This window comes from Sinocyclocheilus rhinocerous, unplaced genomic scaffold, assembly GCF_001515625.1.
Source record: "Sinocyclocheilus rhinocerous isolate Xijiao unplaced genomic scaffold, SAMN03320098_v1.1 scaffold718, whole genome shotgun sequence".
In the NCBI taxonomy this organism is placed as follows: Eukaryota; Metazoa; Chordata; class Actinopteri; order Cypriniformes; family Cyprinidae; genus Sinocyclocheilus; species Sinocyclocheilus rhinocerous.
In genome coordinates this window covers 73,634-96,166 of record NW_015650007.1, presented here as the reverse complement: position 1 = coordinate 96,166, position 22,533 = coordinate 73,634, and the positions used below count along the sequence as shown (strand labels likewise).

At 36.5% G+C, this 22,533-nt stretch overlaps 1 long non-coding RNA gene across 1 annotated transcript; it reads right to left on the bottom strand.

Moving 5' to 3' along the window:
- Positions 1-1,065: 1,065 nt before the first annotated feature.
- On the bottom strand, positions 1,066-22,168 carry LOC107711291 (uncharacterized). The gene is made up of 4 exons (XR_001636686.1): positions 22,157-22,168; positions 3,604-3,610; positions 2,299-2,303; positions 1,066-1,138 (listed from the first exon to the last, which is right to left on the bottom strand). It is a non-coding gene; the product is annotated as an uncharacterized LOC107711291 (long non-coding RNA).
- Positions 22,169-22,533: the final 365 nt, after the last annotated feature.

Here is a 22,533-nt window from a genome sequence, read left to right as displayed (position 1 = left end):
TTACTGAGGCATTTATGTTTTTTAAAAAATATATAACTCACTTAAAGCAATTTACGTACATTTCCAACCAGCCCTGATGTTATTTCCCCCTAGATAATACATTGAGCCGACAATATGGCTAAATAAGAATATGCAGACAGATTGCTCAGTGCGCTAACAATAGGTAATTAGTGGACGAATATAAAATGTTAACATATGGTTAAACTGCAATATTTCTTCTCTATCCATTGCCTTCTGTTTTGGACATTCTTATTGCTTGATCATACGTGAGCATGTCCTTCCCCTCCAATGAAAACCAAACAAAACAGAAAAATGACATGCTCACCAAGCTGAGCTCAAGGCAAAAGCAGAAATGCTTCCACTGTCTGAGTGAGAGAGAAAACGGCAACCTCGGACAGCCTCAGAGGCACGAAAAAACAAACAAACAAAAAAACACACACATCCAAAAGCATGGAAATATGTGGAGAGGGCTGAACAAGCCAGCAGATCTATAAGGCCTATACAGTGTAAATTGGTGATCAGCCGATAGCGCCAATGAATTTCACTGCACCTATGGAGACAGAACAAAATAATTTCAACCTCCAGTTTTATTTTGGTCCTGGGATGACAGTAGAAACAAATTAAGATTATAATACAGCACAGAGTACAGTTTAAAGTAGTGTTTCCCAACCACTGTGCCGCAGGTTGTCTGGTGTGCTGTGGAAAATTATCAATTAGCCTATATTTCGTTATTATTTTAAATCAGTTCTGTTGGTCATCGTTATGTCTGTTTGTGGGTTTTACAAATATTTAACCAATGAAAAGCATTCATTAAGTTTAAGAATTGGGTAGGATTAAGGATTTAGAATAAGGTCTTGCAGAACAAGACATTAATATGTGTTTTTAAGTAATAATAAACAGCCAATATTCCAGTAATATTCATGCTAATAACCAACTAGTTAATAGTGGGAATTGGACACTTAAGTATTTAAAGTGAGAAGGGTACATAAAAAGCATGCATTTTAAGGTTAGACTTTAAATTTTGATGTTAAATCCACTATTGCATTGCGTATAAATGTTCTACAGTCTATACACAGTATTAAGTTCAATTACATAAGAAGTAACTGTAATTAAATTACAGAAAAATAGTAATCCCTTACTTTACTTTTTCAAGGGAAAAGTAATTAAATTACAGTAACTAATTACGTAGTAATTAGTTACACCCAACACTGACTGCAATAAACTGCATAGCATGAATTTTAACAAATAACATAAAATACGATGTCCAGTTGACATGATGTTTGTAAATAATATTTTAGTCATTACTCCAGTCTTCAGTGTCACATGATCCTTCAGAAATCATTCTAATATGCTGATTGCACAGTCTCTTCCTGTCTAAGTAGGCATATGTTGGCTAGAAGAAGCTAGGCTGTGAACCAGACTTTGTCTTTAAATTTGTAAATGGCCTGACTACGCAAGACTATGTTCATCCAGGGCTTTGTAAGTTTTAAACGGTTTCTCTTTAGGGAAACTTCTGTCTGGTACTGTCTCTGAAATTGAAGGATTATAGCAGTAAATCAATTTTGATTACATTCTTGGAACTGTTCATTAACAGATATGCAATATTTGCTCTAATAATTAATAGTTTTACTTTTTAATGCCTTTCACACTGAATACAGGTAAAGGTTCATTCACATTAATAGTCGCTTTCTTTTGGGCATTTGATTTTACAACCTCAAGTCCTATTGTTCACTTATTGATTTAAGGCTTAGGCTTACTGAGGCATTTATGTTTTTTAAAAAATATATAACTCACTTAAAGCAATTTACGTACATTTCCAACCAGCCCTGATGTTATTTCCCCCTAGATAATACATTGAGCCGACAATATGGCTAAATAAGAATATGCAGACAGATTGCTCAGTGCGCTAACAATAGGTAATTAGTGGACGAATATAAAATGTTAACATATGGTTAAACTGCAATATTTCTTCTCTATCCATTGCCTTCTGTTTTGGACATTCTTATTGCTTGATCATACGTGAGCATGTCCTTCCCCTCCAATGAAAACCAAACAAAACAGAAAAATGACATGCTCACCAAGCTGAGCTCAAGGCAAAAGCAGAAATGCTTCCACTGTCTGAGTGAGAGAGAAAACGGCAACCTCGGACAGCCTCAGAGGCACGAAAAAACAAACAAACAAAAAAACACACACATCCAAAAGCATGGAAATATGTGGAGAGGGCTGAACAAGCCAGCAGATCTATAAGGCCTATACAGTGTAAATTGGTGATCAGCCGATAGCGCCAATGAATTTCACTGCACCTATGGAGACAGAACAAAATAATTTCAACCTCCAGTTTTATTTTGGTCCTGGGATGACAGTAGAAACAAATTAAGATTATAATACAGCACAGAGTACAGTTTAAAGTAGTGTTTCCCAACCACTGTGCCGCAGGTTGTCTGGTGTGCTGTGGAAAATTATCAATTAGCCTATATTTCGTTATTATTTTAAATCAGTTCTGTTGGTCATCGTTATGTCTGTTTGTGGGTTTTACAAATATTTAACCAATGAAAAGCATTCAAAAGAGCATGTGACCAAACCTCGTAACGCCATTGGATCCTCAAATTGTCAGTCAAACTTCATAACTCAACACCCCGCCTCCATTCAGAATGAAGTGCCGCGACGCGCAGTTTGAAGACAGACGTCTACTTCTTCGCAATACAAGGGTAAATAAAGAACTGATGTTTGAAAAAGAGCAGCGTTTTCTTTACTCAAGTAACACTGTCCATAAAGGCTTGTAATGAAGAGTGGAGAAGAGTCTTAGCATTTGGCGTCTAGTTGTAGCCAGTACACTTTTGTACGTTTTAAATATCCTGTGCATAGCGGTTCATCTTTTAGATCATGATATTTTGGCCAGATGTATTAAACAACAAGAAAAACTGAGTGCCCAAATAGCTACAATAAACTTTATAAATTGATAAAAACATAATGCGATTAATTTACTGTCTCAGATGCTGCCCTTCTGATGGCAGACAAAATATTCCGCTGTCGCTCGTCAAAAACCTTGTTAACTCCATTTGAGCCTGATTTTCAGAAAATGTTAAAGGGGTCATATGATGCTAGAGAAAGGAAAACTTAAAATCGCATCATATGACCCCTTTAAGTTCAAGTGTCTGATCATATATAAAGCCTAAATACCAACTCTGACGACGCATTGTTTAATTATAAAAAAAAATTATTTTTTTTTGCTTAGTGGTGTGTTGTGGGATATTTTTACTTATCAAAACTGTGCCGCGGCAGAAAAATGTTGGGAAACACTGGTTTAAAGGGTTAGTTCACCCAAAAATGAAAATTCTGTCATTAATTACTCACCATCATGTCATCCCAAACCCGTAAGACCTTCGTTCATCTTCGGAACACAAATTAAGATATTTTTGATTAAATCCGAGAGCTTTCTGACCCTGCATAGACAGCAAGGATACAACCACGATCAAGGCTCAGAAACGTACCAAGGACATCGGTAAAAAAGTCCATGTGACATCAGTGGTTCAACCATAATTTTACGAAGCTACAGGAATACTTTTTGTGCACAAAGAAAACAATAATAACATAATTTCAGACAGGACCACTTTGGCAAGTTACTTGAGTTTATTGAAACACAATTTATCTTTGGCGGTATGGTTCCTTATGGGGGTTCTTGCTCCAAAATTAATTGAACATACAAGAGCTTCAACATTAACCCCCCGGAACCATCAGCTTGGAAATACATAGACAATTAAGACACTTAGTAATGTCTTTAAAAGCGAACAGTGGTAATCGTGTAGATGTGGCAGTGGGACGTCTATACTGTAGCTGGTTATGAGGATGAGTGTCTCTCAGCAGTGAGGTCCATGCCAGCCGGGACTTGAAAGCCTTAGTGATCTGAAACAAAAGAAGACGACAACCAGGAGGTGCACAGTAATATGCTCATGCTTATAGTGGGGAAGGAGGGAGGGTTGCGAGCAGTTTGAGCATACTTACCGAGCAGTAATGCCACGTATATATGTCCCGTATCTAATAGGAGAATGGTAGTGATTGGAGCGATTTGACAGCTGCCTGCGTCAGCGGGTCGCAGCACTATGCCTACGTGGCCTGACTGAACTAACGCTGCGCTCGATTTATTCAACAATCCTTCTCCCCGAGGAACCGTCTTCCGTCATTTTGGAGAGTACCCCAGAACGTAATCAACGTAATCAGTGTTGTTTACGTTCAGCATGCGCACGCTTTTTGCACACAAAAAGTATTATCGTAGCTTCGTAAAATTACGGTTGAACCCTGATGTCATATGGACTATTTTACTGATGTCCTTGCTACGTTTCCGTGCCTTGATCGTGGTAGAATCCTTGCTGTCTATGGGAGGGTCAGAGAGCTCTTGGATTTAATCAAAAATATCTTAATTTGTGTTCTGAAGATGCACAAAGGTCTTACGGGTTTGGAACGACATGAGGGTGTGTAACTAATGACGGAATTTTCATTTTTGGGTGAACTAACACTTTAAGGGGAAAAAATCATCTTGTCCACAGTAATATTGACACATGCAGTCATTCAAATTCAGCCCTTGAATTTAGAAATGTCAGCAATATAACAGTTTCCACATCCCTTCTATGAGTATTCCAAATTGCTGGATATGAAACGATGCTCTTTGGTTGCTTTTAGTTTTGTGTACACCCAAGATGCACGACTGCATCAGGGTGATAAAAATGTGCTGGGTTACAACCGATGCCTCACGCAGGAAACTGTTATTCCTGTGACATCAGAGGGATGATAACAATTTTGTAAGGCAATAGTGCAACAAGCAGGAGCGCTTTGCTGACACTATAAAGACAGAGTCAGAAATGGCCGGGCAGTCTGTCAATGAACAAGTGAAATGATAGATACCAGGCCTTTATCGAATCAATACCGCTGTTTCCTCCCATGTTGAACAGCCTGCCATGCAGAGGACTAATTAGATGATAAAAAGTGATGGATGTGTATTAAATTCACCAGCCTCTTTAAAAAAAATTGCTCCTTTGGGCTTTGCAGCATTTCCTGCTGACCTTTTAGATCCTAACTTTATTGTATGTGAATGCAATTAAATCAATCTGTCTGATAGTGGCAATGCAACGGTGCTGTTTGCGGGGCTTAACTACACAGGAATTCGGTTGACTGCGAAGGGAAAGCCGGGAGATTGAATTTGTAATATTGTCAACAGCGTCTGTGTAATCAACAAGAAAACAAACAAATGAAACATCTCCAAGAAGCATAGTTGTGTTCTATGAAACATAAAATAGATAATGAATGATTTCCTCAGTCAGGCATGATAAAAATTGGAAGAGTAAAAGCCTATTGATCCTAATGTCATTACTCCGAAAGTTAATGAGAGATGACAAATTTGAGCTGAAATAAAAAGTCACAGAGGACAGGTTGCTGGGAAGGAGAATCAAAATGACTTCTGAAGGGGTCACGAGCTCTGGAGAGAAAGAGCACGGCAAACCGCAGAGAACGGGCAGGATAACCATCAGGGGCCATGGGGAGTCTCGCATCTCGCTACTAGAAACTTGAGGTCAAAGAATTTCCCTGCGGACATCCGCTAGGCCGTGCTTTGCCCTGGAGACATCAGCCCCCTTATGAAGGCTTTTCTTCTCATTAAGGTTCTCCTGCAGATCCTTCAGACTCCTGTAGCACAACAGAATGGCAATGAAACTCTCAGAAGCTATTGTTAAGACTACTGTTCAATTGCAGGGTAACGACCAGAGTGACTGTTTTAAGATTACATTGCTCGTTGCGCTATAGTATCATTGTCTATATCTTTAAAAAAAAGTACTAAAAAATCTTAGTTGATTTGACAAGAATCTATTCAGAGACGGTCAAGACAGTCTTAAGATCACATTTATAGCTCAACAATAACAGTTAAGGTAAAATACATCAAATAAGTGATGCACAACATTGGTACCACATGGGTTATCGACCAATAACATAATGTTATTTATTTTATGCCTATTGTTTGATATATAGAGGTTGATTGTTGAACATTAATTGTGTAAGTGATTTATTTGCTAATCACTTGCTGTCATTTAACACTTAATTATGTTAATTTTTAAATACACTAATAACACATCAATAATAAATGTAAGCTTTAGCAAATATCAAACTGATTATCTGTTTATCAAACTGAAAATTATAATGTTGTGATGTCTAAATTCACTTTTTAATTTAATTTTTAGTGTTTATTTACATTTGACAATTGCTTGACATTGGCTGATACTGGATATTTCTTTGTGCTCATTTGCTCTACTATTACATTTAATCACCTTTGCCATCACTTAACTCACAAGTTCATTTTTATGTATGCTAATAAAACTGTTAAACGTAATCTTTAGCAAATATCAAAGTTGTGATGACTACATTCACCTTTAAAATGAATACTTTTAGTTTGTAGTGTTATGATTTGTATAATACAGTATTTTAATATCTGACTTAACATGATTGTCCCCCAATTTTAGATTGGAAACTGAACTTAAAAACAAAACTCTACTAAAACAAAACAAATATCACTGAGAACGACAGACTTAAAACTTGGAAAGTGAAGACATTTGAAGAAAAAAAAATGTGCGAGTAACTTAAGAACATTTCTAGCTGCACTGTAACATTGACCTCTAAATCGCGTAATAAAGGTTTGAAAATTACATACATTTGTTTGTTCGACTAATTTTGAGAACAAAAATCCACTCAAGGAGAATAGATTCTTCACCTTTGCCTCTCAAGAGAACATTGGTATATTATTTATTTTTCCAGAACTTCAGCTGATGCAACACTTTCCCTGCTGAGCATTCAATCTTCAAACACAACTAAGAGCAACAGAGAGAAGCAATTGAATGCCAGTGGAATGGCAAAAACACCCCGGAAAGCAATCCGGTAGCGAAAGATCTCTCAAATAGTTTAAAAAGATTCAGAACAGCTTGTAATAGATCTAAGGCCTCTAATGACCCCTTCTCGGGATGTCCCTCAGATTGATGACTTTCGCAGGCTTTTGCCCAGGTGGCACATGGGAGGGACAGGTCCAATACATCATCTTCACCTCTGGCTGGTAGCCCCAGGACATGTGACGTCATCTCTCCCAAAGGGTCCACCGGATTTCCACCGGAGCAATGTCTAAAAGCACCTGTAGAGCGGCGACATATCCCTGAGTCTGCAAAGAGTCCCCGAACACCTCCCAGGTGGAGCACCCTCAGCATAATTAGGGTGGAATCTGCTAGGACTTCTAGTTTAGGGTCATTCATCAAACGAATCACCCACAAGATTAATGTGGCCCCACAGTAGCAACAGCTTGTAATAGATCTAAGGCCTCTAATGACCCCTTCTCGGGATGTCCCTCAGATTGATGACTTTCGCAGGCTTTTGCCCAGGTGGCACATGGGAGGGACAGGTCCAATACATCATCTTCACCTCTGGCTGGTAGCCCCAGGACATGTGACGTCATCTCTCCCAAAGGGTCCACCGGATTTCCACCGGAGCAATGTCTAAAAGCACCTGTAGAGCGGCGACATATCCCTGAGTCTGCAAAGAGTCCCCGAACACCTCCCAGGTGGAGCACCCTCAGCATAATTAGGGTGGAATCTGCTAGGACTTCTAGTTTAGGGTCATTCATCAAACGAATCACCCACAAGATTAATGTGGCCCCACAGTAGCACTGCAATGGATTGCTGCCACTTGCTGAGATCATTAGCGTTGGCTCAGCCGCCACAGCGAAAGGGGGCTTTGCTCAGAGAGAAGTGGGATCTGCAGCTTTGCATACTAAATGAATAGTCCATCATCGCCTAATTAAGAGATTATTGGAGACACTCGTGTCCAGTCTCCTGGACAGTAAACCATAACTGAAGGGCAAAATAGATAGATTAGCTCCACCTGCTTCATTGCAAAATACAACATAGTGAAAATCCTAATAAAAGAAAGCAGCAAAAAATGGGCAGCTTCAAACACAGTGCTTAGAGCGATAGTTCCACCAAATTCTCTTGTGATAAACTTAACCTCAAAAGAAATTATTTGGAAGAATGCGTGGACAAAAACCATCAAAAACACTACCCATAATTGGATTGGGACTAGTTATCTCTAAATGACATTTGTGTTATTATCACCCACGTCTGTGATTTTATATACCAATTTGGATGGTGCATGTTATTAAAGAGTTGGGAGTGTGTGTTTTCTAAATGTGGGCATTACAGAAGGCTATGTGCTGTGCTTGCATGCATCATACATCTTTTTAATGATTTTTTTTTTTAATTATCAAAACCTTATTTAAATAAACTTCACATGAGTTTAAAGAAGTGGCTACTTATAACAAACAGATAAATCTAGTTCTATCATGACAACTCTCGGAGGGATTGCTATGATAATGTACATGACAATGTTCATGTGTTTGGTCTTGGCGGAATAGATCTGCTACGCTGCTGCTGCGGCAGAGCAAGTACCGAGACTCGCTACTGCCAATACATCCACAAGCACTGCAATGGATTGCTGCCACTTGCTGAGATCATTAGCGTTGGCTCAGCCGCCACAGCGAAAGGGGGCTTTGCTCAGAGAGAAGTGGGATCTGCAGCTTTGCATACTAAATGAATAGTCCATCATCGCCTAATTAAGAGATTATTGGAGACACTCGTGTCCAGTCTCCTGGACAGTAAACCATAACTGAAGGGCAAAATAGATAGATTAGCTCCACCTGCTTCATTGCAAAATACAACATAGTGAAAATCCTAATAAAAGAAAGCAGCAAAAAATGGGCAGCTTCAAACACAGTGCTTAGAGCGATAGTTCCACCAAATTCTCTTGTGATAAACTTAACCTCAAAAGAAATTATTTGGAAGAATGCGTGGACAAAAACCATCAAAAACACTACCCATAATTGGATTGGGACTAGTTATCTCTAAATGACATTTGTGTTATTATCACCCACGTCTGTGATTTTATATACCAATTTGGATGGTGCATGTTATTAAAGAGTTGGGAGTGTGTGTTTTCTAAATGTGGGCATTACAGAAGGCTATGTGCTGTGCTTGCATGCATCATACATCTTTTTAATGATTTTTTTTTTTAATTATCAAAACCTTATTTAAATAAACTTCACATGAGTTTAAAGAAGTGGCTACTTATAACAAACAGATAAATCTAGTTCTATCATGACAACTCTCGGAGGGATTGCTATGATAATGTACATGACAATGTTCATGTGTTTGGTCTTGGCGGAATAGATCTGCTACGCTGCTGCTGCGGCAGAGCAAGTACCGAGACTCGCTACTGCCAATACATCCACAACATGCTGCTGTGAGCATGTAAGAAATACTGCTGCTGCACATAACAGATATAAAATAACCCCCATATAGCATACATGAATCACCCCGTATAGCAGATCTATACAGGTGGAGCTGGGGAAGGTGGAGGATTTCTGTAACATGCCGCAATTGCTACAGCAAGCACTAGCCAAGTATTTGAATGTTGAGCAGCAAGCTCATTGGCTGCTGATGCAAAAAGAACCAATCAGCTGTGCCATGTGATGATGTCATTATGTCATATTGAATTTGACCTATTGGACTGCGCCATCTAGAGTACATAACATAACTTTGGATATATGTATCTTAGTTGATATGTATCCTCATTTTTGGCTCTCTTAAATTAATTTTATTATATTAGCCTACTTTTTCCTCAGTCACCATTCGTCTATTGAAAAGTGCAGCATATGTAAGGTTAGTGTGCAAATGGTAGCTCAGGTTAGTCAAAAAACTATGGGATAATACAATATCAGCAATCACAGACATTCGCATTCGTACAGGTTTAGATTTCTCAGGAGCACTGCGGTTGCCAAGAAAAAATAGTAAAACATCCTACAGGAAACCAATAGCCTAAATACAGTTCAAGTATAGCCCGATTTGGATGTCCATTGTTTCTCATAGGGACATCAGCTGTTTTCAATATTTACAGGGGTTAGTCTGTAACTTTAGTGCTGTCAGAATCCAGAATATCTGTGTTTTTCTTCCACCACCCGTGTAAAAATCCCAGGTCAAATTACCTACTGTGTTTTGACAAACACCAAGGTCATGTGGTCATTTAATTGCCGTTCGAATCCACATTTCTGAGTTTACAAGAAGAAATCAGTTCAAAATTTACCATTTAAATCCTTTTTGACCGTTGCCAAACCCTGTACGGTAACTATTGCACTTCGCTGTAATTTTCATGTATATTTATTACTGAAATGCTGAAAAGTATTTACAAGAACAATATTTCATCACTGCTCCACCACAACGAGTGGGAACTGTTAAGAACAAAAAGAAGAAAGGGAAGAAATCACAAACATTTAAAATGGGTCATTAATTATGCCAGCAACAGGTATGCAATACAATTTTGAAATAAGTATTATAGGCCTACAATTATATACATACACATAATAAACCAATCAGCTTTATGTTTAGCTTATGTAAATAAGAGGTTGCATTAACTTATTTCTGCTAATCTCCGCATCATTTTGAGAGATAAAATACAAGACAGAAAACCATTTCAACTATAACACATCTATTTTCCTATTTTTAAACAGGAGATCTAAACAGTCAAATAATAAATAGGATATCATTAAATATGAATTTATTCTTATTATTCCAAGCATATGACATTTTATTTAGAGCAGACAATCATTAGACTGGCCACGTGAGTTCGTACAATCACAGAACTCACTTCTCCACTGTCCAAATCCATGAGTTTTATCACTGAGGTGCCATGTAAATAAATTTTTACAGACGTCCACATGAGAAAAAATACTGTTCTAATAGGGCTTAAGTCAACTTGGACCCCATTGACTTTCATTATTTGCACACGTTCTGTGTCGTGCAGAAGTCAGAAAATCATACAGGTTTGGAACAACATGAGAGTGAGTTAATGATGACAGAATTTCCATTTTTGTCTGAACTATCCCTTTAAATCTCTGAAGAACACCAATTCATATTTAAAAGCATAGGTTCAGCTTGGCCAATCAGAAAGCTTGCAGTCAAAGCCAGCACTTACAATTCCATACTTGAAACTTGGTAAACTTTGCGTCATCTTTGTAAGTCCCAGCGTTGTTGTAAAGACCATCTGAGAGGGCTGAGGCACTGAAGCACTTGAGGTAAGAGGGCTTATTAACATTCATGACCGTGAACAGACCACAGTTTCCCTGATAAAATCTCAGAGGTGTTAAGTAGTAAAGATTTGTTACATTCATTAACATAGAAAGAGACGGAGCGTTTTAAAACCCCCAGCTCTCTTCCAAATGATAAGAGATCACCGAAGCCATTAGGAAAATCAAGAAAGACAGCCCACTTGTTGTGTAGGAATTCTGACATGGCTGAAAGCTGTGAGAGATGGAGCAGAGAGAGTAGCTGCACTGGCTGAAAGCCTCCCAGTGTATAAGGCTTGTTTTTCATCGACTGTGTCAGGAATCAAGAGGGCTAATCCCTAGGAGACTTCAGATGAAAGTTTCAAAAGAAATAATGAAAGGCACATTGCCTCGGGGTGCATATCGGGGTGAACATATAGTGAGTTGGGGAGAGCTGGAGCAGCGGCGCACGACAAGCATGCAGTGGAGAAGAACGCAACCATATTTCTTGCCTGCCTCCACCCCCTCCAGTCCAGCTAAAAATACATAATACAGATTAAAAAAAAAAACAATCTCACGCTGAGACGTACCGACTAAAATGAAAAGAGTGCAGCTGTATCAAACATTTCTTATAAAGTTTGGAACATCAAAATAATTATTCTTAAATGAAAGAAATTAACTTTCGTCTTGCCAATTACATACTAGATTAGATACAATTAGTTAGGAGAGGCCGCATGGGATGGATGCACAATAGACTTGGGTATTTGAGCTATGCAAATATTAATAAAATGAATGTAAATTAACCAAATTTAGACATTAGTCAGGGTTGATACCATGTTTAACTGGATATATATTTAACAAAGCTGTAAAAGTACAGTATGTTTAATACGCTGTACTGTTGTGTACCTTGGTATTGATATTTCAGCCAACAAAATGTTGCAAATACCTCCTTCCAAAACATTTCTAGAGACAAAACATTCCAGCTAACATTAAAATCTATGTTAATTAAGATATATAAAAAAGATTTTTCAAAAAAAAAACTATTGATGGTATATGTTTTACACAAAATTCTATTTCATAATTTCTTACAAATTACATTTATTTCAATGTGTTGCTTTCATTTCTTAGTAATTCTTTGTTATATGTACTAACTATAGGGTGACAATACATCATCTTTTTTTCTGTCCTGGCCAGCATTTCTAAATTGCCTAAAATGTCCGGGTTTTGACTTTGTTGATGGTTGAAAAGTAGTTTGACCAATAGTGTGCAGGCATTGTACATAATCGACCGATCGTGACGTGAGAATTTGGGATCTACAGAGAACAGTCAATGCAAATACATGTACATATAATGCATGAGGACTGTAGAGAGAATGCCAACAGGAAAACAAAGACAAAAAAGAGATATTTTAGGCAATTTAGAGATCCCAGCTAGGAATTGTTTTGGAAGAGGATGCATGGTCACCTTAAGTGAAAATTGTTTCTACACCATTTTTTTATCTTCTAAACGGACTGTACGTCTATTACTTGCAGCATATTTTTTATTCATGTCAAATTAAATATGCCATCTACCTTGAGTAAGATTTTACTGATCATACTTTGCAGACGGTTTTATGTAAAGCGACTTACAGATGAAGTTTATACTAGAATCAATGTATCCAATTGGGATGAGTAGTGCTGCTACAGATGAGTGCAAAAAGTGCAAAGACACTAGTTAGTTAGCAAAGCGCTCCTGGAAGAGAATCTGTTTGTTTTTTTTGAAGATGGATCAATGGATCTCCAGGTGAAGGTTGGTAATTTGTTCCAGACAGCGAGTGTGAAGGATTTTGAAAGTGACCTTACTGTGATGACACTGACCGCAGAGAGCAGGATCTATGTTTGGTTAAAAATCAATATCCTTTGTAATGCCAGCATTATTACCAATGGTCTAAAAGGAATTCACGGTAAGCAGGTTGGTTGCATCTTAATAATGCAAATATTGTATTATTTAGTAGACCTCTAACATAGACCTCGTATATATTCAGCAACCTATATTATGGGCTCCAGCTCTGTATTGAGTTTTTTCCACAGGCATTACCCACAAGTCCCTTAGCAGTATTTCATGAAAGCACTTCAATATCTACCAGTGGTCCAGAGCCTTTCTGACTTTTATCTGCTTTGAAGTCCAACACTTCATCAGGAAGAGACTGCTATGGCATATCAGTGCGGTTTCTCTCCTCACATTGCAAAAGGACCCTTATCTGCCCCTTTGTGTTGTCAGTGGGCACACAGATGTCCAGTCTTCCAGCAAAAATTTTTTTTAAAAATGGTCCTTTTGGGAGAAATATGCCTAAACTTTAAAGGCATGTGATTCGTTTGGTGCTGAAGAACATTATGAACTGCAATTTGTCTGTGAGTGTGTGTAAATACATTTCTTTTTTGTCTTTTAGAAATAATGACGAAACTAAACATTTAAAAAAGGAATCCTTCAAGCAGACTAGTGTTGAACAGCACAGTCTATTTTTTTTTTTAAGTTTAAACAGTGGATTATTTTTGTGAATGATCCTGAGAGAGATACTTGCATCACATTAATACATAGTTCATAATAAAGTGTTAGGTTAATATAATCTTCAGCTAAGAAAGATGTTACTGTGAGTCTGAAGGTCTTACATAGAGACAAACTATATATTAAATCAGTGGTCCTATAATCAATAATAAATCAACTAAAATGCAACATGAACAGAATATGTTATTTTTTGTTTTGCTTAGTTTATCTTACAAGCAAAAACCTTCACTAACAATGAATTGTGTCCACATGTTTATGCAAATGAGACAAAATCTTTGTAAGATTTACAAGATTTTTGCCCCGATTTTCAATATGGCAAGTGATAATAAATTAAAGTCCCCCTGCAGTCACTCATTTTATCTCATAAAACTCATCTTTGGTAATCACAAAAACATAGTTAAAGACACATACATGTGTCACATTAATAATTATTTATAAAACAGTGCATGTTATAAAAGATGAATGAGATGCTTTAATATTCTAGTTTCTATGCTCATATGGTCATTTGTGACCCTGGAGCACAAAACCAGTCTTAAGTCGCTGGGGTATATTTGTAGCAATAGCCAAAAACACATTGTATGGGTCAAAATTATCAATTTTTCTTTTATGCCAAAAATCATTAGGATATTAAAAAAACTTTCAGATGATGAATAAATCTAAATTTAAAAAAAATTGACCCTTATGACTGGTTTTGTGGTCCAGGGTCACATTTAAGCTGTAGAGAAGGGTTACAAAATGTGCATGAAAAAAAATCATTGTAAAATGGATGTTATAATTGGTTTTACACATGCAGTGTTGAAGATAAATGAATGAAGCGGGGAAAAAAAAGTCCTTTTCCCAACTGCTTGTTAAGTGCTAATCTTTCCGTTTGATATAAAGTGCTGTGGGAACCCGGAGTTGCTCTGCTAAATCGACCACGTTCCCCTGACTGTGTTTAACAAAGAGCGTAGTCACAGCTCATGGCTTACTCTCTCAGTCCATTGCGTTTGCTCTGCACTGCGGCTCACACAATAAACCACTGATTCCACACACTTACGGTCAACAGACATGATACGACACAACACAAGCCACTGGCTCCTGACTTCAATTCGGCCAGCAAGGTTTAGTTTTGATGGGTAAAATCCTCGCTTGAGGAAATAATGCATCTTTAATAGTGTGTGGAAACTGGGGTGTTTGTTAATGTAAGCTTGAGGTGTCTCGCAATGTCAACGTGCAGCATCAACAACATGTATGTGTGCGTAGGCCTATCGTGCCAAGTGCAGAATATTTCCTTGCAATAAGAGAAAACATGCAGCACAAAAGGTGGTTATTGCCATGGCAAAGAAGTCTTGCAGGCTCTGCCGACTTTCCACGTTTAGAGGTAAGTAGGAACAAAGCTTTTCACGGTCATTCTGTGCTCACTGATCTATTGTTGAGAGCCTCTCTGAAGGGCTGGATTGATAATTGAATGTGAGTCATAATACGAATGTTTCCATGAACTGAGAGGGTCAGCTCACACATTCTGTTCGCATGTCATAATGCAGTGCATTTCAAATCCCATTTCAGACTGTTAAGAGTGTACATAAAGAGGGAAAGAAGAAAAAAGACACCAAGGTCACTGTGCAGGCTCAGGAAACCTAAAAGGCACGTTTCAAAACGCATTAATGCAGGCCACGTAGTAAAACAAGAGCAACATAAGCATATCATCAATTCACGGGTCTTTCAACTGTCCAATTAGCCTTATCTCCTCTTTGCAAGAACAAAACTGAGTCATTTAAAAAAATATGGCGATAGAAAAGCAGAAATGTAACTGTCCCTGGAGTAAAGCGCTGAATGTATTACCTATTTAATTGTCCTAATTATGTAATGATTTCAATACGGCACTTGTGTCGCGGTTTTGCGGCACAACAGATAGCTCTCGCAGTGATAAATTGAGATTTCAATTAAAGATGGCATTTATTAATAAAAACCATCCTGTCGCGTCAAAGCGATTCACTTCAGAATAGCTCAGAGGAGTGTCTTGAAATTTCACCTTGATTAAACTTTACAAAGAGATTAAAGATCTTTTCTCTCAAAGCCACTCATGGGCGAAATGTCCTGTGGAATATTACTGTCCACCTTGAAGACTTTGTCTGTAAAATCAGGAGGCACATTCAGATATTGTGTGTCCCCTCTGCCAGCATTTTTGAAGAAAGATCTCGCATTCAGGGACATATAAAAGATAATGCCGTTATATCAAAAAGACACCCATCTCCCCTGGGTGAGTGCAGGGCGCTGGCAGAACAGCGTAACTCATGAAGCCAATGGCGTTGACTATAAACTCTGCTGACCGCGGACTGTAGTTCACTATTTCTTCATCGGCAGGAAATACCTATGATGGCCACAGCACATTTCTGGCAACTTGAGACATGTCCAAAAGGAGAAATTTACAATACAATAGTTTACACATAATGATGACCAATGTATGCGTGTACTAACACACTTTAATGAATTAAGGCAACAGTGTTAAATAATTAACAAATAGTAATATGTATTATAAAGTTTTGTTAATTTTTATGTACACTATTGTTCAAAAGTTTTAAGCTGTTTTTTGTTTGTTTGTTTTTCTGGGAAGAAGTCTCTTATGCTCACCAAGGCCACATTTATTTGATTAAAAATACAGTAAAATTGGTAGTAATTGAAGTTCTTGATACCTAGGGTAATGCATTAACTATTGTTGACACATTGATTCTTATTGTAAGTGTTACCAATAAAACCGCATATACAGCTGTAAATTGTTCATTTACATCCACAAATTGCAAAGTATCATAACTTTATGCAGCAGAATAACCTTAGGTCAATTATATATGCAGCTGTCTGAAATGGCACTAACAATGATTCACAATTGGGTCATTTGGAACATATTGTGTCAATCCCTCATTATTGCTCTCCGTTTCTAACAGCGTGAATATCTTAACGAAATGAACTTAGAGCTAAATAATAAAATAACTGGAGAAGCCCAATCTCAGCTCAGTCATAATTCAGATGCATATTGCAGCACTTTTCTGATTGCTTGTTAAGAGCCACAAACACTCAGACCCTGTTGATGACATTCATTATTTCCATGTGCTTCCTCTAGTACTAACCATTTGATCTCAAGTACATACTTTAATAAGTTTTCTATAAAAATAAATGAGATGGGGATTGTGTTAGCAGTAGTCGCCTTTTCCTCCGGGCATCAGGGACAAAATGCTTGTGATTAATAATTCATTTTTTCTACTTGATGCCTATCATCACAGAAATAGTTTCTGCCTGCTTCATCGCCCTCCCAGCTCCTAAAATGATGGGCTCCTAAGCCCAGAACACCTCCGCCATCCTGTAAATTAATAATGTTGTTCTTGGAATCTTGCTGGTCTGAATCATGATAGCCTGCATGATTGTTAGGATTGCTCACACGTTTGTAGAAAAAACAATGTTGAACGCAGAATGTAAGAACGTGGAGAAGATATTACCACGCTGCAGATCAGTTCTGCCATACTTGAGGCACATTCTGAAGTATGATGTCTCTGAGTATGCAGAAGCTGTCTGTCTGAAATGAGCGGTGATCTGAGAAGGTTTCTGCCCTCTGTCTGAAGCTCTCCTGGGAAACAAATCTTCTGTACGCTCCTCGGGAAGCCATGATCCAGAACCCCAGAGGTTAGCTGATACAGAGTTTGGAATGAAAAGTGAAGTTTCATTATAAGACAAGTGCAGATCCCATTATGGTATTATGCATCTGCCTACTGGTGAACGGAAATATTTAGCAGAACCCTAGGTGACCCCATCGTTGCTGAAATGATAAAAGCAGAGAGCACTTTGTAGGGCTGTTTTCAGGGGGAAAATAATGTTCTTACAGACAGTTTGATCAACACACCCATTACAACATTAAAGATGCATGTACATGTTGTGTAAACCCGTTTTTGTTTTGCGTTACCTTTTGAACTCTCCAGCTTTTTAAAAATGAAGATGCTTGGATTGTACATTCTACAGTAATTCAAGGTTGTATTTCTATAGACAACTTCCAGAAACATACTTTTGTCAAATTCAGTCATTTAAAGTTAATAAACTTAAACTTTACTAAATTAAACACAATGGCGAGAAAATCAGCATATCCAACATGACAAAGTAACTGAGAAAAAAAAAAAAGAGTAAGCAATTGAGCATTTCCGTACATGTGTGATATATCGCACTATATCAGCACGGCTGAAGCCGTATGTAATCACACCCATGCTGATACAGAGCGATATCACACCAGTATGAGTGTGATATTGCTCTTATAATTCATGATTTCAACAAGATTTGTTAAAAATAATACCATTATTAAATTGCTTTAAAATTATTGCATTTATACAACAGTTCGACGGCACAAGTGTGTAAAGAAAGAAAGAAACAACCACTGATTGTCTTGAAAAAACATTCTGTATGCAGAACTACATTCTTCTTTCTTCTGCCACGGACTCAAATCTCAAGTTGACAGTTTAACAGCTGAGCACAGGCCTCCTTTACTAATTTGAAAACATCACTTTGGAATAAGTAAAGAAGGAGCGTTGAGTTGCTTCATTGAAAGCTTATTGTATTACTATATTAAAAGCTCACTGTATTATGTAGAGTATTATGAGACAGAAATGTACTGAGTGTGAATATCTGCATCTGATACAGCATTCATTCTTCAGTTCAATCTCATATTCACAATAAAACATTGAGGAAAGCGATATCTTTGTTGTACTATCCTTTTATCTGTTAAGGGTGTTTTCTGATGACAGCGCTGCTCAGTGCATTTGTTGGCTGTGTCTTACAAGGAGTTGTTTAAAGTAAAAATAACTTCCTTGTTTGCAACTCTGTTTCAGTCTCTTTCAATATAAAAGTCTTTACTGTTGACTCACTCATAAAAACAGTCTCTTGTCGCCATTTAATGGCAGAACAATGTAACTAAAATCACCATCACAAACACACACACACAAACACACCGTTTCTCAGTACTAAATACATTAAATGCTGCTATTATTTATATAAAATATTTTTATTGAATAATACTATTTAATGAACAAAACTATCAAGTTGCTAGGCAATTCAGTCAAAAGTAGGCTACAAAGGCAGCACTCTGATATACAGGATTAAAATTATACAAAACATAACGTTATGAGACTTTGTCCTAAGCCAAAACTATTTGCTCTGGATCAAATAATAGATTAATGAGACCAAAGAAGAGCTCATATCTTCGAAATGAAGCAAATTTTCAAATAGGCGTTATCTTTATTTAAAAAAACAACAACACATATTTCAAGCCTAAACAAATACATTCTTGCATAAAAAGACTCCTAAAACTATATTCCATGACACAAAAATAATTATTTTATTTATAAATAATTTATAAAATTATAGTGAATTTGGGGCGTCTGATATGAAAGACATTAATGGTGACATGAGAATGTAGTGCATAACAGAAATGACCAACCAATGTAACTTCAGTATAGCTAAATCTCTTGAATAATTTCAAAGAAAATAGATTTTATTTTTACATGTATTATACCTAGATACATCAATCAACACAATCAAATTACAGAGGAATAATGGCATGAGTACATTTTTTGAAACACAGTTACTTTTTCTTGCACTTATGGCTCATCTAGACTAGGAACCTGATTTTGCTTCATTTCACAGATTAAGAAATAATGAGGCTGGACTGACATTGACAAATTCACAAGCAAAGACAAGCGACAATGGATGATTTTTTCATTGTCTCAGTTCCTCAAATCTATAAACTGGCCAATATCAGAGTTGGCTTGTGCTCAATAGCAATCTATTCACTGCTTAAGTTAGATGCATTTCACGTTTCTACAATGAGTGTGTTATACTTGTTTTGAATTCAAATGTTCTTTTATGGTATGTGAGGAATAATGTAATCATGGGGTGCAATAATAATGTATTTTCTTCAGGACTGTTTTCACAGCATGTCATGTCAAGTACTTTGAGTGCTGTATCATTATACTGCTACCTGCAGTTGAATGGCAAGTGGAGTATCATATAGTTATTCTGTCAACTGCAGTGCAGGTTTTATCAGATATTATAAGAAATATTATATGATTATAATAGTGTATAATTATAGATATGAGTCAATGTCCTGTCCTTTCCTTGCCTTACTCTGTCACACTACGAAAGATATAAGTTGGTAAAAGCACTACACACATTAAGTTTCTGATCTCTCTTTGATGAAAAGGGTCAAGCAGGCCAAGCAGAAATACATGTGCATTTCAGATGAAATTCAGACACAAATAATTAAAATTCAAGTTATCTTTATGGGGTCATGGGAGTATGAAAAAATATTATTTTGATTTGCAATGGCAAGATTTACGCTGATACTGTATATTGCAGTAGCATTTTGATCATCACATGACTGACATATAAAGCAACTAATCAAAGCCTTTTGTGTTATTACATGACATTTAGAATCCAGTTTATCTGAAATGCATGATATACTATATTAATCTGGTGTGAGAAATAATTCAAATAAAATAAATTATTTACTTTTTTTTTCCTCACGGAAAAAAAGAAAAGAAAAAAGAAAGCAAAGTATGTAATGACTCAGTAATCAAAATGTCCACCCATTCAAAAGTACAAATTATTTCACAGAAATAAATGGCAAAACAAAATATAACAGACTTCTGCCAGTGGGTATTTAGTGCATTTGCTATAACTGTGTCTCAATCCCTTGAGCAAATGCCTGCATCCCCTGAGAGTCTGAACTGTGACACTTTTGTCCCACAAGGCAAACAGAATATGGTGAGGAACTGTTAGACAAACAGATCTTTCTAAATGTGCAACGTGATCTCATGAGTATTCATACTTACAATGTAATTTGCATATACACTGAAACATAAAATACTGATATATAAAATGTAAATTATTTACAGTATATATGAACATATTTACAGACATACAAATGTTTACAAATCCCTATTAATTCATGGAATTAATCATTGCTTCTGTATTGATATTCTATTTCATGATCAATTAGATTTTAGTCCATTAAATGTATTAATCACATTTGACTCTTTTAATTACTTTGATCCAAAAGACAATTTTAAGCAAAACTACACTTAAAATTCTTAAAATGAATAACATTTATGTAATCATTTAACCATTACTTCATGTAATATGTATTTAGTTTGCCATGGGACACAGCAGTTTTCTGAATATGCAGTGAAAATTCACCACAGCAAAAACATGTTTAGAAGAGATCTAAAATGTATCTATAAAAGTATAAAACCGAACTATAACATATTTATGATGTAAAGAATTCATAAATATTTTGCACATTGGTTACACTTTATTTTAAGGTGTCCATGTTACAGTGTAATTATGCATTTAAATACTGAGTAGCCTAATATTAATCAACTACTTACTATGGTTAGGGTTAGGGTTTGGTTTAGGGTTAAGCCCCGTTCAGACTACATAAAATTTTTGTCAGTTACGACAGTCACTGTGTCAGATTATGCAGTTTTGACTCATAAAATCTTGTTGTGTCAGGAGAAACATGTCAGACTACATGATGCTACCTGAGCATTCATCGCATGCCGTCATTACAGCCTGGTCTCATGTTTATACGTAGGTATTAATACGTAAAATTTACAAGCACAAAACGTACACTTTTGTACGTTTTTATTAATGCTAAAACGTACAATTTAGACGTATTTCAACGTTTAAATCGTACAAATCGCTACGTATTTTTAGCTAAAAAAACATACAAATATTTACGTATCTTTTATATTATCAAGATATTAGTATCAATGCATTTCTTTTATTTTATCAATAAGCGATTTAGATTTTTAGACCCCTTAACCTACCCCCAAACCTAAACCTACCCATTTTATAACGAATATGCATTTTTATCATTTTATTAATACGCAATTTAGATTTTTAGTTATTATGTTGCGTTTTTGGTGTATTTTATAGTTCTATTGTCAGTCACAGCATGTCGGAGAAAACGCCTTTTGTGGCCCATGACAATCAAAGTAAACATTACATGTCAAATAAAGGTTAAACGATTGCGGAAATGTTATTTATTTTAAGGTTTAAAGTGAAGTCTTGTTTAACATTATGTAGGCATATTCTTGGAAACGAGCTGGCAGCAGAAATCACACAACAAAACGAAATGTTATCATTTCATAAGTAAATGAGTAAACAATTTAATAATGCAATTGAAAACAAGGTAATTCATATGACAACTAAAAACTAATAAAATTAATGCCGTGATTTCAATATTCATAAGGATTCATTTTTAGGTGTCGTCAATACGTCAGTTTTGTACGTTTAAATGCTGAAAATACGTAAGTATTGTACGTTTTAGTGCCTGTAAAAACTTACGTAATTGTACGTTTTATAGAACCACATTTTACGTAAAATACATACGAATTATCATGAGATCACGTTGGTCATTAACAACGTGCGTGCTGTCATCGATACAGCGGGACAAACACAGAAGTTGCTATAAGCGTAAACATTCATTTGAATTTGGTCCATTCATAACGGCACTTGCTTCATTCTTAAATGAATCAGCCATCTGAACGAGTCATTTGAATAAATACCTCAAAGACTCGTTTGTTAAGACAGTCACTTGCTGCCACCTACTGGCAATTTTCTTTCATATTTAAAAGTAGCTTATCTTTGCAGTTTTTCCAACATTTCAATATTTTGTATATTTAAAAAAACCTGATTTCAAACACCAAGTTCATAACATTATTTATGCTATTATAATTTTGCAGTGTTAATTCATTCATGATACATTTCAGCTTCATTAAACTGTCAGTGTAAACGCCACTTTAGCTGCTTCTGTTTCTTCTGCAGTGGAAATGTCAGTTTTGCTAATCCTGATATTA